At 37.1% G+C, this 15,159-nt stretch overlaps 1 long non-coding RNA gene across 8 annotated transcripts; it reads left to right on the top strand.

The window, feature by feature from the left end:
* The first annotated feature begins 3,541 nt into the window (after positions 1-3,541).
* Positions 3,542-7,556, top strand: LOC145071441 (uncharacterized). Of its 8 annotated transcripts, none has more exons than XR_013690469.1 (17): positions 3,542-3,940; positions 4,033-4,118; positions 4,219-4,290; positions 4,619-4,683; positions 4,863-4,973; positions 5,277-5,336; positions 5,433-5,482; positions 5,559-5,613; positions 5,701-5,950; positions 6,070-6,141; positions 6,248-6,418; positions 6,518-6,603; positions 6,678-6,712; positions 6,784-6,944; positions 7,023-7,105; positions 7,179-7,291; positions 7,363-7,556. It is a non-coding gene; the product is annotated as an uncharacterized LOC145071441 (long non-coding RNA). The 8 variants fall into 8 exon arrangements; XR_013690467.1 differs by having other exon boundaries at positions 5,079-5,336; XR_013690471.1 differs by having other exon boundaries at positions 4,863-5,336; positions 5,701-5,747; positions 5,900-5,950.
* The last annotated feature ends 7,603 nt before the right edge of the window (positions 7,557-15,159 follow it).

The raw sequence follows: 15,159 nt of genomic DNA, 5'->3' as shown, positions 1-15,159 counted from the left end.
TGAAGTGGTTCCATAATTATCGAACAATCTCCCACTGGACCACGAATATATAAATGTATATATAACTGTATAAGCGCTTTAATGAATGTTATTATAATATTGGTATCCTTAAACATTCTCGTCCACTAATCATAATAGTATAGGATCAAAGCGGTCTTCATTACAATTTACGTAACTAAACCTATGAATGGTCACATATACATATATAACTAACTACATAGATTAAACATGATGTGTGTTATTAAAATCTAAATAGATTTCCAACGAGATCCTCTTTAGATTGAAGTGAGATCAAACTTCAAATAAGTGCAACTAATAATGGAGTTAACCAAATTTTTAATTTTGTACGGAAAAACATAATTGTTCTTAAACAAGACATAAAGCACCATAAAACTCCCACTAAAACCAAATATCACACCAACGTGTGTATTATGCTCATGAAAGACCTAGGGTATATGAGCGGATCCGCTTTTATGGAGTTTATTCATATGTGCTATATATATTTCCATTTTGCACTACTGTGTTTATAGAAGAAAACTTGATGTCAATATGGGTGACTTAATAGAACCTCTGTTGTTGGAATATAACATTGCTGACTTATTATCACAACTTTAGTGGTCTTTCAATATCAATAATGTGTAGCCTCGTGACAAATTTCCACAACCATATTCCATGCTACAAATTATTCTTCCATTATGGAAGAAGCTACTGAAGTCTATTGCATGAAATGGCTCATCATACTAAAATGTAAAAGTATCCCGATATGGATCAGTAACCATTTTGGCATCTAATAAAAATGATCTCCAAAATATCTTATTTCCTATAGTTGAGCATATAGCATTTTGTTATATATAGATATCTCAAAATTCATTTGCTTGTTTTCTTATGATTGAAACTTGGGTTGTGTAGATATCTGCCCAAAAACCAAAACGATAAATTTACTCCCTTTTAATATGTGACACACAAAATCATCTACTTTATTTACCTCAAAACCAAATGAGATAATAAATTAATGAAAAATGTGGTACCACGCATAGGATATCTAAATTTGAGCTTGTTGAGTTTGCGTATTCAGAATAAGAGATTGAATAACATTGTCGATCACTAATTCATAACGTGCATAGTATCAAAAGCAATAATTGGAATCAAGATTGATTTCTCCTTAAGTACAATGTTTTAACTTTGTTTCTCCCCCAAACTCAACATCCCCAAAGAATGTTGCTCTATCCAAAATGAAAGGTCAATATTCATGCGATTGAGAACTAACATAATGCCCTCATTACATTCCCTAAAGTTAATCTCATTGAGTAAATAAATGTGATCAATGTTAACAGATATAATACCATAATTCAAATTTATTGTTTTGAGAACATAAGAAAATGTATTTTTATGCTCATTAATCCATAAACCGTAATCAATAAATTCAATTTATGACATCTTTACAAGGTATCAACACAACATTAATATGAAGTCTTTGGACAGTAATACTAACTTGCAAGAGATATCCTTGTTTTGGTGATAAAATTGACAATAAATCTCGTCAATTAACAAGCCTCTCTTTGGATTGACTTATTTATCACATGGAGGCAAAAAATTGTCACGTGTTTATCATCACTTATGTGTTTATTCGACCAAATATCAGTCTACCTTTGGGTCGGCTAATACCCGCATTAATAAATACATAAACTATAAAGTTTGATAATAAGAATTGACAATAAATCATGTCAATTAATAAGCCCTCTTTGGATTAACTTATTAATAACATGTAACCTAAAAAATGTCATATGTTTATTATCATATATGTATTTATTCGGCCAAATATCAACTTACCTTTGGGTAGATTGATATCCGCATTAATAAACACATAAACCAAAATAATAAAGTTCCTTATAAATTAATTTTCACAAAATATATCACTTTGGTGACATGATGTGTCAATTAATATACTTTGAAAATAAATTAACATGTCATAATTGTAGTTTATTAACAAACTAAAATATTTGCAAAACTGTATCTACCTTTGGGTCGAACACAATTTACATAAAACAATATCGTATAAAACTTAATTACAACCAAATTGATTAAAATAATAGATATTACTTTGTAACAATATTATATTAATCACAAACCCCCAAAACATAATATCTATGAGCCAAAAGATTATATGTTTGGTTTTGTATAAAAAGTTATCAATGTTGTTTCAACTACTAAACTGACAGCATGTGGAGATTTTCTATAGCAAAGATATTCGACATAACATACAAAACTTGTGAGTTTTCTTATAAATCTTTCACAACTTCTGCAAATATTTGAATCTTTTGGTATCCAAATATTGATTTCATAACTTCTTGCAAATATCATAACCATATATAATATAATCATACTTTTACATAAGCATAAATCTGAGCGTAAATCTGGTTGCGTTATTTCTTAAAAAAATGAAACCTTAGTTGTTCACCTAGAAATTAAAACAAAAATAAAGCCATAGAACTTTTATCCTTTACATAAGCTTCATATATTCATAATTGTACAAGACAAGATTACCTTTAATTGTTTAGAGAATAAATCAATTAAACCTTTAGCAAACCAAGAAAAACCTTAAGAATTCAACATCAAAGCATATGTATATAGCATATGTATATGTAATATTTACCAAAAGAATTAAACTTTAAAATGATAAATAACCAAAATAACAAATCATCATAAAGGATGATTAGAACCAAATCCATATATGAACCGATTAGCATATATATATATATATATATATATATATATATATATATATATATATATATATATATATATATATATATATATATATATATATATATATATCTTAGATTTACGTAAATGTAATCAGAGTATCTAAATATCTAATATTTCTTAACTTTATGAAAAAAAATAACGTTTCTTTATCTTTAGTATTTAGGTTTATTCCTTTGTGGCCACAATATTTGGTTATTAATTCACAAACCCCATTATATTTAACATCATAAGAATAGATACATGCATTAAAAAAATCAAAGAAAATAAAAAATTTTGATTATTAATTCTCGTGATTTTTTTTAATCACAACCATAAAAAAATGTCATTAACAAACTGGACATAAATTTATCATAGCAAATAAATGCTAACATAAAATTAATATGAACTAGAGGGAATACCCGTAGCGAAACATAAAATTAATATGAACTAGAGGGAATACCCTCGCTTCGCTACGGGTCGGGGAAAATAGAGGAATGGAGATGTGAGATTATGTAGGAAGCCAACAATCTAAATAGAAAATGAAGAGAAATTGGTTTCGTCAAATGAGAGTAAATCATTCTTGTCTTAAACCCAATAGTATGAATCTTTTACAAAATAAACCTGGATATGTTTTCACTTAGACTCGCAAAGATATGGACAGTTCATACATCAATCAAAGTGGTTTATAACTTCAATGATCTTTAGCAATATATTGGTTGCTTCTGTCTTGCTGTAACTTATACACGACCGTGAAAAGCTGTTTTTTTGAAAATAAAACAAACCCGTGACACACTACTAGAAACTTAAGTTTCAGCGATGGATTTAGAGACGGATAAATCATGTAGCAAAATTTTAGCCTTATAGCTAGGGATTTACAACAGATGTGCGATGTTTTAGACATTTCCTTTATTTATTCCACATTTTTTCATAGAAGCGAGGGTTTATCGAGGTATCAACTACAGATATCGTAAGTGTTTATCGACGCACCTCAATCCCTCGCCAATCGGTCGAAGATGAAGGCATTTCAACGAGGGTTCAGCGACAGAGAGAGAAATTGCCAACTTTTTCCATCTGGTACGTGTTTAGCGAGATAACGCCGACGAAAATTTTATTTGGGGTACGTGCATTTTTGTTTTACAATCGCCGATCTCTCGCTGAAATTGGCGCAACACAATTCTAGTTTCACGAAATTGTTGTAAGTTTCATTTCCTCCCAAATCTGATTTATCACACCGGAGTAAGTTCCCTACGCTATGTTAACCTAATATCACAATCTCCTTTCAAACAGATGACAAAACACCTCACCATTGCTGCCTTCCGATTCCGACAACCTCCATAAAATCTAAAATTTGTTTTCATTAACTTCCGATTCAGGTAAATCCAAGTTGGTCGTTTGTGATTATGCAACAATTAGGGCTACTTACTTATATCTCCCCTCTTTTCCCCCTTTCATTGACGATCTTCATTTTGATAGGATACATATGAGAGGCATAAAGTTGTGTTTACATTACTAACTTCCATAACATCTATTGGTACTGCTTGACTGGTATGTTTAGCTTACTTTACTTCAATGTCAAATTGATCGACCTATATTCATAATTTTTTTGGAAGAAATCTCCTGACTACATCTGTATCATACTAAATGTTATAAATAGAATAATTTTGTTCTTGAAATTGAAGAAGAATCCATAAGAATACGAGAATTAGGTTTAAGTATATGGATTTGTGTAAGTTTTTCAACATCAAACACCATAAAATTAACTCGAATTACAGCATGAGATGCTTCTATAATCACTAGATTATGTTTCCCTTAGTTGTGGTGTTTTTTTTTCTCTTTATGTCAAATTTAACTTAAATAGGTGAAAATGTTGCAGGCTATACGCTACGCCACCTTCATGAAACAAAAGATTAACAAAGGCTTGACTCAGTCGAAAATGCTGTTAGTAGTTTCCCTTTCTCATGCCTGAAACATAAATACTAGCAATAAAGTTGAAACAATGTTTAGAATATATAAAATATAATAATTAGATTGTGTTTATATGTTTTTTTGTAGATGAATCTCATATTCTAACCTGACATGTTCCTTCATCTCTTGAATGTTTGTCTTTAATTCAACAGGTTCTGTAGCTCTTTAGCTTTGACTAGCTTTGACCGGTGTTTCTAAGCTTCACTCCACTTGTTTCTCAAGTGTTTCTTCTGATTTTTTCTTTTCGGCATCAAGCTTTAAAGGTACATCTTCATTAGATAAAGACATATAACAATAACAAAATACGTCTCTAAATCACCAAATATAGAAACATCATACTTTTGTAATTAAAAGTTTCCAACTTATAGGAATGTATTAGCTCAACTATCTCTTGAGGTATGATATCCAATTGGCTATCACTTTCACCAGCTAAACCTAAGATCAATGATAAATGGACATCCTGATGAGAGCCACAAAAGTGAACTATGAGAATGAGATATTGTTTATTTAACAATAACAATTGCTTTAAGTTGCATTTCTTTCAAACTTTTGGGATCATGGGCTAGATATGCTTTATGTGGTAGCTATATGAGCGGTCTGCAGAACTGAGTGCCAAGGTTAATCAGGTAATTTTGTCTTACTGAAATATCATAAATTTAAGATTTTGTAAGAAGCAGTTAGTTTTTCAGCATCTTACTTGTTTTTGGGACTTGTGTTCTCAGTTTATTTGAGGAGAACTAATGCTTTGCTATCAAATCACTTACCACCAAAGGTATGAAATTGTACAATCACTTTATTCATACCTCATTCACTTTATTCATTCAAAAAATAATGTGTACAATTTGCAGATAGTTGAGGTTTCCAACGTTTTCTTGTAATCATTTCCAAGAATTCCCATGCTAAGTATGAATTTCCATTTCGTTTTTGTGATGCTCTATAGGTGTATGACAAAATGCCTAACAGAAACTGCTCAATCTGTCAATGATGCAGCTCTGGTGGCAGAGTTCTTTCTGTAGACTGTAGACTACACAGACTAGGTTGGGGAGCTTGCTAAAACACATAACCTAAAGCTTCATATAGACGGACCTCGTATCTTTAATGCATCTATTGTGAATTAAAGAAACCCTTTTCAAATTTCAACCTTCTTCCTCATCTTCCATCCATTCATTTTCAAGATTTTTTTTTTCAGGCTCTTGGTGTCCCTGTTCGTAGGCTTGTACAAGCTGCTGATTCTGTTTCAGTATGGCCTCACTTCTAATTTCCAAAACCTTTTTCTTATGAATTATGATCGTTATAAAATGGAAACAAGAATCATGTTATTGTTTTTAAAAATTGAATTCATAATATATTGTGTTTCAGGTATGCTTGTCGAAAGGGCTTGGTGCACGAGTTGGAAGTGTTATTGTTGGGACAAAGAGCTTCATTGACAAGGTATATAATATATATAGTATATCTTGTTATAGTTCTTGAAAGTTGACCATTTTTGGTTAACAGTTTCTTCTATTGAGTTAAAAGCTTCAATCTTTTTAACATATAGGCAAGGATTTTGTGAAAAGCTTTAGGTGGGGGACTGAGACAGGTGGGAATGAGGGAATCCAATGTGCTGGTGCTCTTGTAGCTTTAAAAGAAAATGTTTGAAAGCTTGGAAATGATCACAAGAATGCCAAGACTTTAGCTTGGAAATGATCACTTTATTTGTTCAAAAAATGTAAGTTTCTGTTTGGAAATTATTACTATATGCTCTTATATAACTGATATGTGTATTGATAGTGGTCTTAAATTGAAATTTGAACACACATGATTATAGGTGAAACAAGCAATTGTTGAAGATGTGAAACAAATAAAATTCTAGCTTATATAACTGTCTTGAAGAAGCTCTGCAATCATCCAAAGGTAAAACATTTTTGGAAGAATCACAACATTATTAGGACACAATTTTTTTCTGATGCATTTCTTTGATATTGTAGCTGATTTATGATACAATGAAAATGTTCTCCGGAAGGTAAAACTAAATCATGTCTTATTATGTTGTGTTATTTTGTACATTGTTCTTGATATTTATTAATTTGTTAGATCTGGATCTTGTACTGGTGGTGATGGTGGTGATGGATCTTGGACTGGTGGATGATGACCCGGTTGAAGTGTCATGAAAGATGCAAGTCTTGGCCTGTTTGTTGGCCCATGTTTGTAAGAGAACAAATGATCTAATTGTATTGGTTTCAAATTATACTCAGGTATAAATTACAAGTTCTTTTATGTAATTAGGAGTTTAATAAAAGTGATTAAATCTTTAAGTAGTTGTAATTCTTCAGATACCAGACAAAAGTTGCAGGATGGGTCCACATCAATTAGCATAATACAAAAGTTGGTCAATTGCTTCAATGATCCATCAAAGGTATTTAATTTTTAATCATATAATAAGTACATACTCATTTAATAAAAAAAAAATACACATCATTATGTTGCAGGATGAGTTTGCATTTCTTTTCAGCAGCGAAGCTGGTGGTTGTGACCTTAACTTGGTAGGTTGAAATAGACTTGTTCTGTTTGACCTGATTGGAATCCTGCAAATGACAAACATGTACTTAGACACTCAACTTTGTTTTTCTAGGGACAAAATCGTCTTTTTTTATACCTTTCTTTTCCATGTAGGCTGCTGCAAGAGTCTAGAGGGATGGGCAGAAGAAGAGAGTATACATTTATAGGTTTTTGATATTAAACATTGATATTTGATGTTTTTGGATGTTTTGTTAAAATTTGGTACTTGATTTTGGTATTTTAATATTAGTGTTTGTTTTGGATTGTATAATTATTTGATGTTTTTGGTATTTTATTATTGTTTAGTTTGGGATTCTATAATTATTTGATGTTTTTAGCATTTTTTTTTATTTTAGATTTGTAATAAAAAAAACTAATATTATATATTTGCGAGGGATCAGCTACGGAAACAAAAAAAAAATCACTTCTAAATTTTGTTAGGGATCAGCGACGGAATATAAAAAGACAGATATAGAGGTTTGCAAGGGATTAGCGACAGAAAATAAAAAGACGAATATAGAGCTTTGCAAGGGATTAGCGACAGAATATTTATTTAGTTTTGTCGCTGATGTCCTAAAATAACGGTATTAGGAGAGCAACTTGCGATGGAAATTCCGTTGCTAAAGTCGTCGCAAAGAAAATCAAGTCCGTCGCTAAATCTCTCGCTAAGCCATTAGCCACCTTTTATTTGGCTATGGAGTAAGTCTGTCACAGATCTGTCGCAAAAGACCTCTAGTGACGGAATAGCGACGGATTCATCCGTCGTTAAAACCCATGTTTCTAGTAGTGACATTAAAGCTAACTATGGTAGCTGAAATGACATAAAAATTTACCTAAAATGACTCATGTGTTGTTTTCTGTTTGGTTTGCAAATCTATCAAAAGAACTGAAGTGAAAATTACGATTAATGAACGAAATACCCTTTAGGTAGATTTTGTTTATAAAATAATATAATTGATATTTACCGGGAAAAAAATTATTTATAAAACAATTATTAAAGAGTTTATATTTACTGATAGTTATACTACTATAAAGCCATAAGTAAAATTGTCTTTATTGCAGAAAGATCCTCATCCACATCATCTTTGCTGAGCAAACGGCCTAGATGCTGGCCGGGTAAAGCATTATACGTCTGTCAAAAAACTCCATGTCATTCAAGTTTCACTTTATGGAAAGATGGAAATAAAATGTATAATGTAGAATGCAATGACCTTAAAATTCTCATGGATTAGGTTCGTGATCAAGTTCCCCATTATGTAAATGTGGTTTTCATTTCTGCCAATATTTTACTTGCCCTGTATCACATGAAATTATGAAATTCAAATATATATTCAATACTATTTTCATCATAGAAAAAGTTGATATTTAAGGAGTGGAAAAACCTCTCTGATGATCCATCTTCGTTATCATAAATATCTTCCTTTAATTTCCGACAACTCTTCTTCCATGTATTTATTTAATTTCTTTAATAATGCAAGCCCTTGAAGAAGGAGCAGCTTTGCTTCTAGTACCCTTTCTCGTGACAGTAGAAACACTCTGCTTCCTTAGGAATGGAAGAAGGAGCAACAGAACTAGCCTTGGTCTCACTTGAAGAGGATCCATCAAGAGACTTTCCCTTGCGTCTCTTTGAGGGAGCCTTCCTCTTCTTGCCCTTCCCTTTTCCAATTGCCAGAACAGGGGTGGTGTAACACCCTGAGATTCAGGTGTATTCCTTTCATCCTTGTTCTTTATTGTTTGGGCAAGTTTAGTCCTTGAGTGGAGGGTTTGTAGCAAGTGAGTAAGCTGGGCGTACCAGAGGGGTACGCTGCGCGTACTCACGCGCTTAATTTGGACGCGGAGTCGCCAAGGTACGCTGGGCGTAGCTAGAGTTACGCCGGGCGTACCCGGCCTAGGTGCAAAAACCCTAATCCTCCTTGTGCACTATTTAAAGGGTGTTATGGCTCATTCCTTAGCCTCCATATCAGTGAGTGAAACCCTAAAAGAGAGCCCCATCGTTATTAGTGTGTGAGAGTGTTGATTTGAGCTTGTTGGTGCTTTAGTGACTTAGTGAAGAAGAAGGAAGGGAGTTCTTGGAGGCTAAAGCTTGAGGTGCCATTTTGGATCTGAGATTTGCAGAGGAAAGGGCTATACTTGGAGGTATAAAGTTCAAAACTTTCCTCTTCTTTTGGTCGTTGTTGTATGTGTCCTTTTTAGAGCTAAAAACCCCAAAGGTGGAGACTTTATGAGTGTAAAGTGCTCCATGGTCCGAGATCTGTCCCTTTTCAGTGTTACTAGTGATTTAGAGCCATAAAGTTCCCATCTTGGATGTTACTTTGGAGTCATGCATGTGTTTTAAGCCTTCTAGAGTTGAAGGATGGATCATTTTGGGAGATAGTTACTTGTTCAGCCATGCAAAGGCTTAAAGTCATCAACTTTATGGATTAAGGGGATTAGATGGGGTTAGATCTAAAATATGGACGTAGGTCTTAACTGTTTAAGACCTTAAGAGCAAAAGGGCTGAAGCAGGGGAGTACGCCGGGCGTAATCCCTAGTACGCGCCGCATACTGGGTGGCGTTCCTCGTTTCTGAGATGCAACCGGGTACGCTCAGCGTACACATCTGGTACGCGCAGTGTAACCCGGGAATTTGACTTTTAGGGTATGGTCTATTGTGGGGCCTTTTGAGTTATGAGAGGGGCAAAACGGTCTTTTACCCTTCTAAGAGTGTCATAAGAGGACATAGTCTAGCCTTTGAGAATCTTATTAAGGATATTTATTTCATATGATTAGGCGGAGGCTAGGCCAGCGTTTACCGAGTCAGAGATTTACCGAGATACCCGAGGTGACTCTTCTCACTATACTTTACCTAGAGTGGTAATAGATTTATGTGACAGAGTTATTGTATGTGATGTGTGGCACCGTATTATTTCTATGTGATTTATGATGTGTGTATATCAGAGATAGGACCAGAAGGTCCACAGAGCTAGGACCAGAGGGTCCGCAGAGTTAGGGCCCAAAGGCCCATAGAGTTATAGCCTCGAGTGGCTAATATGTGTTATATGTGGTGTTTTTCATATTATGTGCCAGTATATTTGTATGCTATTTATATGTTGAGATTTATTGTGATATGTGATATGCATGATTCAGAGTTAGGACCCTTGGGTCCATAGATTTAGGGCCAGGGGGCCCACAGAGAGCTGGGACTGGAGGGTCCCACTGAGGCACACTGACCGGAGGGTCAACAGAGTTATAGCCTCAAGTGGCTAATATGTGTTAGAGTGGTATTTTGGGGGAACTAACTAAGCTTTGTGCTTACAGTGTTTTATGTTATGTGTTTCAGGTTACCACAGTATCACGGGACGATACCGGCTCGATTGTACACACCAGAGGAAGCGTTTATTTTGAGGATCCTGGTTTATTATTTGATTGGACAAAAGAGTCATGTATTTTAAATTAAACAAAATGGAGATTTTTGTGAAAAGTGTTAAAGAGATAAACGATTTTAAATGAAATATTTGTTTTGAAAATTTCAGTGTTACAAGTTGGTATCAGAGCCTTGGTTTGAGGGATTCGGATGCGCCTTCGGGTAAATTTTGACTCAAACTGAGGAAGTAAGAAAAGTTTTCAGAGAAATAATTTTCTAAAGCGAATAAGAGTTCCAAGAGAAAGCAAGAAACAACAGTGTGTACAATCAGCCAGAGCCTGAACGGTGATTTCCCAAAATACCCTTACCTTCGTGTCATGAAATATTTATGATGCAATTTATGAGATATTATTGCATGCTAGAGACAGGCTAGGTATTCCATATCTTAGGACTAGAGTGGCCTGATTTGTGATGTCTTAGCCTAGGAGTTGTTGTTATATGTGATGTGCTTTTGAGTATGTGATGAGTGAGAATATTCAGTTGGAATCCTTTTAGGGGATTTGAGTAAAGGAGTAATCTAAGGGAGATGCCTAGATGAGTACCGTGGTGCTTATCGAAAGAATAGTCCGAACCCGCGAGGGGTAGAGTTGCAGAGTTCGGTGGTTGATATTGCCATATTTATACTTATTTTTAGGCAATATTTAAGTACATTTTTATTAAAAAGTTGGTAATTTGTTTAGAATAATGGTACTTATGAGCTTAAATGTTATTTTACAGCAAAAAAGAAGACATTTTGAAGAAAAGGGGACTGAAAGCGTTAAAGAAAGAAACTTTGGGAATTAAAAGAGTAAAAGTGAAGAAAATCTGGAAAAAGGTTATTCACGACGTGAGACTTAAAGGATTCACGACGTGAATCGTTGGTTCCAGAAGATATGTACGCGGGTGAAGGAATCCTTGACGGGCACAGTTATCTGCAACTCACGACGTGAATTTCTTACTATTCACGACGTGAATTTATGGATATCATGTAACATCCCGAAATATCAAGAGTAGAGTTGAAGGGCTAAAAGAGTAAATTGGGAAAGAGCGACTCGGCGAGTCCATGGGTGGACTCGGCGAGTAGAGTCGCGACTTGGTCGCGTGTCAAGTGGCCGACTCGGCGAGTCAGTGGATTGGACTCGACGAGTAGGCGCTGAGTGGAGAAAACCCTAAATCCGGAAGTTGAGCCCTATATAAAGAACATTATGTTTCCTCCCCAACCTCCTTATCATCCCTTGAGTTCCAGAAACCCTAATTTCGTGAGGAAACCCCATTGTTGAGTGAATTGGAGTTTGGAGAGGTGGTTGTTGAAGAGATCTTGAAGGAAAAGAGACTTGGATCAAAGGGCTTTGCAAGGATTCGGGTTAATCTTCTCTTGGAGCTTCCTTTTGAGGTATCATTTCATTGTTGAGCTGTTATTGTCTAGATTCTTCATTTTGGGGGTGTTAGGGATCATATCTTTTGGTGTTTTGGAGTTTAAAGGTTAGATCTGAGGTTGCTACCTCAGATCTGGAATGGAGAAGGGTTGGAATGCCTGAAAGTCCCTGTGTTTGAGTGTGTAGTGAAGCTATCATGTCCCAAACCCTAGCCCTAAAGTGTAAAAGGCCTAGATCTCGTTGGATTCACGTAAAGTTTGCCAATTTATGTGATGGATGGGTTGTAGGATGCTAGATCTATGTTTTGGATCAATTGCATAGCCTGGAATGCTTCTGTATGGATTCAAACCGGTGGTACTCGGCGAGTCACATGGGTAGACTCGACGAGTTGCTTGAAGATGAGCTGGAACTCGACGAGTTGGAAGAACAACTTGGCGAGTAGGTTGAAGATAGCCTTAGACTCGACAAGTCTGTTCTTGGACTCGGCGAGTCTTGTCGAAGAGTCCCAATCTTTTCTGGTTGAGTCGTGAATCGGTGAGTCAAGGGGATGACTCGGTGAGTTGTATGTGATTGGACTCAGAGTTGTTGAACTCGGCGAGTCTTAGGGTGACTCGGCGAGTTGAGTCGCGGATTGGGGAAGTTCGGAGCTTGGGGACTCGGCGAGTCATCGGGTTGACTCGGCGAGTAGAGTCAGTAAGGGGTTGACTTTGACTTTGTCCAAGGGTTGACCAGTGGTTTCCAGGGGTATTTTGGTAATTGTTGGTTATTGTTTTGAGTTCAGTGCCTTGGTGGTTGTCCACTGGTGGAGATCGTATCAGTGATCGGAGCAGCTTGGGTTATCTGTTCAGTTGGCAGTTTCGAGGTGAGTTATCCTCACTATATCAACAAGGTCTAAGGTACCAAGGCCGGCCCGTATCGGATTGAGATCCGGGTAGTTGTTATGTTATTGCTTTGATATGTTTGCATCCTGGTAGCTAGGATGGTATATGTTAGAGGCCTGATTGAGATCGGTATCCTGAGAGATAGGGTGATGCTATGCTAGTGACCGGTTAGGTCGGTATCCTGGTTAGGATGATGATATGTTATGTGATCTGTTTGATCTGCTTGTTGACTGTGAATTGCTATATGATTGTATGTATATGTGCACATGGTTGTTTGGACTGGAGTTGGGTTGAGGCGGGTCCTGCTTTGTGCTGTAGGCCAAGATACCCAGGGCGGACCGGTTGTCCCGAAAGCCCAGCGAGCAGTCCGAATAGGCTGTAGGCCCCAAGAGGGAGGACCAAACGTGCCGAGGCTCGGAGAGTGGACTAGGCCGACTGAAGGCCCGGTACGGGCGGACCAGTCATACTGTAGACTCAGAGAGTGGACCAGGTGGATTGAAGGCATGGTGCGGGCAGACCAATCACACTGCAGACTCGATGTATGTGGTTAGATTCGGAGAGTGGACCAGGTGGATTGAAGGCCCGGTGCGGGCGGACCAATCACACTGTAGACTCGAGGTATATGACTAGACTCGGAGGGTGGACCAGGTGGACTGTTGGCCGGTGCGGCGGACCAGTCCCACAGTAGACCCGAAGTGCATGGTTGTTCTGTGATCGGATATGTTATGGCATGTTATGCGTGTATGGTATATGTGGTTGGTATTTTGGGGATATCTCACTAAGATTTCGGGCTGACAGTTGTGATTTTATGTTTTTCAGGTTCTTCAGGAGACCGTGGCAAGGCGAAGGCGTGATCGTACCGCTCCTCGTGTTTATATTGTGATGAGATTCTGGGAATACTTAAAATAAATTGTATTGAAAACCTTTTTTTAATAACTTTAATGGAATCGGGTTGTTTTCAAAAATTTTAAATTAGTTGAAATTTTTGGTCGTTACAAGTTGGTATCAGAGCCTTGGTTTGAGTGAACTGGAGAAACACTCGTGTGACTCCAGTCTCAAATCGAGGAGAGTTTTCAAAAGAGAATTTAAAATGGTTTTCAAAATGAGTAAAGGAGGACACGGAAGTACGATCATCCGGAGCCAGTAAGTAACCCCCAAAATACCATACATGTTATTTGTTTTTGAGGTTTAATAGAACAGCATGCTAGTGTTAGGCTAGGGATCTTCAGGATTTCATGATAATGTTTCCTGATTTGTGATGCCTGTAGCCTAGGGTTTCCTTGTGGGAGATTTCCAGTGTTCCTCTAGTGGTGAGGGTTGAGCGCTTGTTTGTATGTTTTCACTAGGGTGTTGTGATAGTACTTCATACAAATATGGGTAGGTGTGGAAGGTAGTATGGGCCCGTACTACTGAAAGCACAGGACCCATACGCGTATCAGGGAAACCATGACCTCTAGGGTTGGGTTGAGAGAGTTGGTTCCCGGGATAGTGGGAAGTATCTGAGTCTTTGTGGTGATTTTCAGTATGGAGATTCCGAGGCATGCTGGGAGTGGATCCGGGTCAGGATCGGGAGCAGGAGAGGGAGTTCCGGACGGGTCTGTGCCGCCTGAGGTTATTGGTCAGATGAGCACGAGCGAGTTGGATACGAGGATTCGTGAGATCCTGCGTGATGAGATTGCTGCGTTGTTCCGGGCTGAGTTGCCGGAGCTGTTCGGGTCGATCAAGACCGCTATGGTTGAGTATTTTGATGAGCGCTATGCAGCTCTCACAGAGACGGATGCCGCGGCGGCTACATCGGCTGTAGCAGCGGCAGGGAGAGGAGCTAGTCGGAGTTTTCAGTATCGGGACTTCGATAATACGAAGCCTCCCACCTTTGATGGAGTTCAGGACCCGATTGTTGCTATGAGATGGTTATCGGACGTGGAGGGGTGTTTCTTCACGTGTTCATGCCCTGCTGAGTAGAGGGTGAGGTGTGCTCTGAACCTGTTGAGGCTCGGGGCGAAGGATTGGTGGAGATTGACCACGGAGTTATATTCAGATGCGCAGAGGGCTGCGGTTTCATGGGATCAGTTCAGAGAGATGTTCAACACTCACTATGTTCTGCAAGTGGAGAGGGAGAGATTGGCTCAGGAGTTCCTTGAGCTGAAGCAGGATTCGGAGTCGGTGACTGAGATCACTAGGATGTTCACTGATAGGGCGATGTTCTGCCTAGAGTTCGCTTCGGAGCAGGCTCAGATGTCTTGATATCTGAGCATGCTCAAGAGGGACATCAG

This window comes from Lactuca serriola, chromosome 8, assembly GCF_051521515.1.
Source record: "Lactuca serriola cultivar US96UC23 chromosome 8, Lser_US96UC23_V15, whole genome shotgun sequence".
NCBI lineage: Eukaryota > Viridiplantae > Streptophyta > Magnoliopsida > Asterales > Asteraceae > Lactuca > Lactuca serriola.
This window is presented reverse-complemented; position numbering and strand designations above follow the sequence as displayed.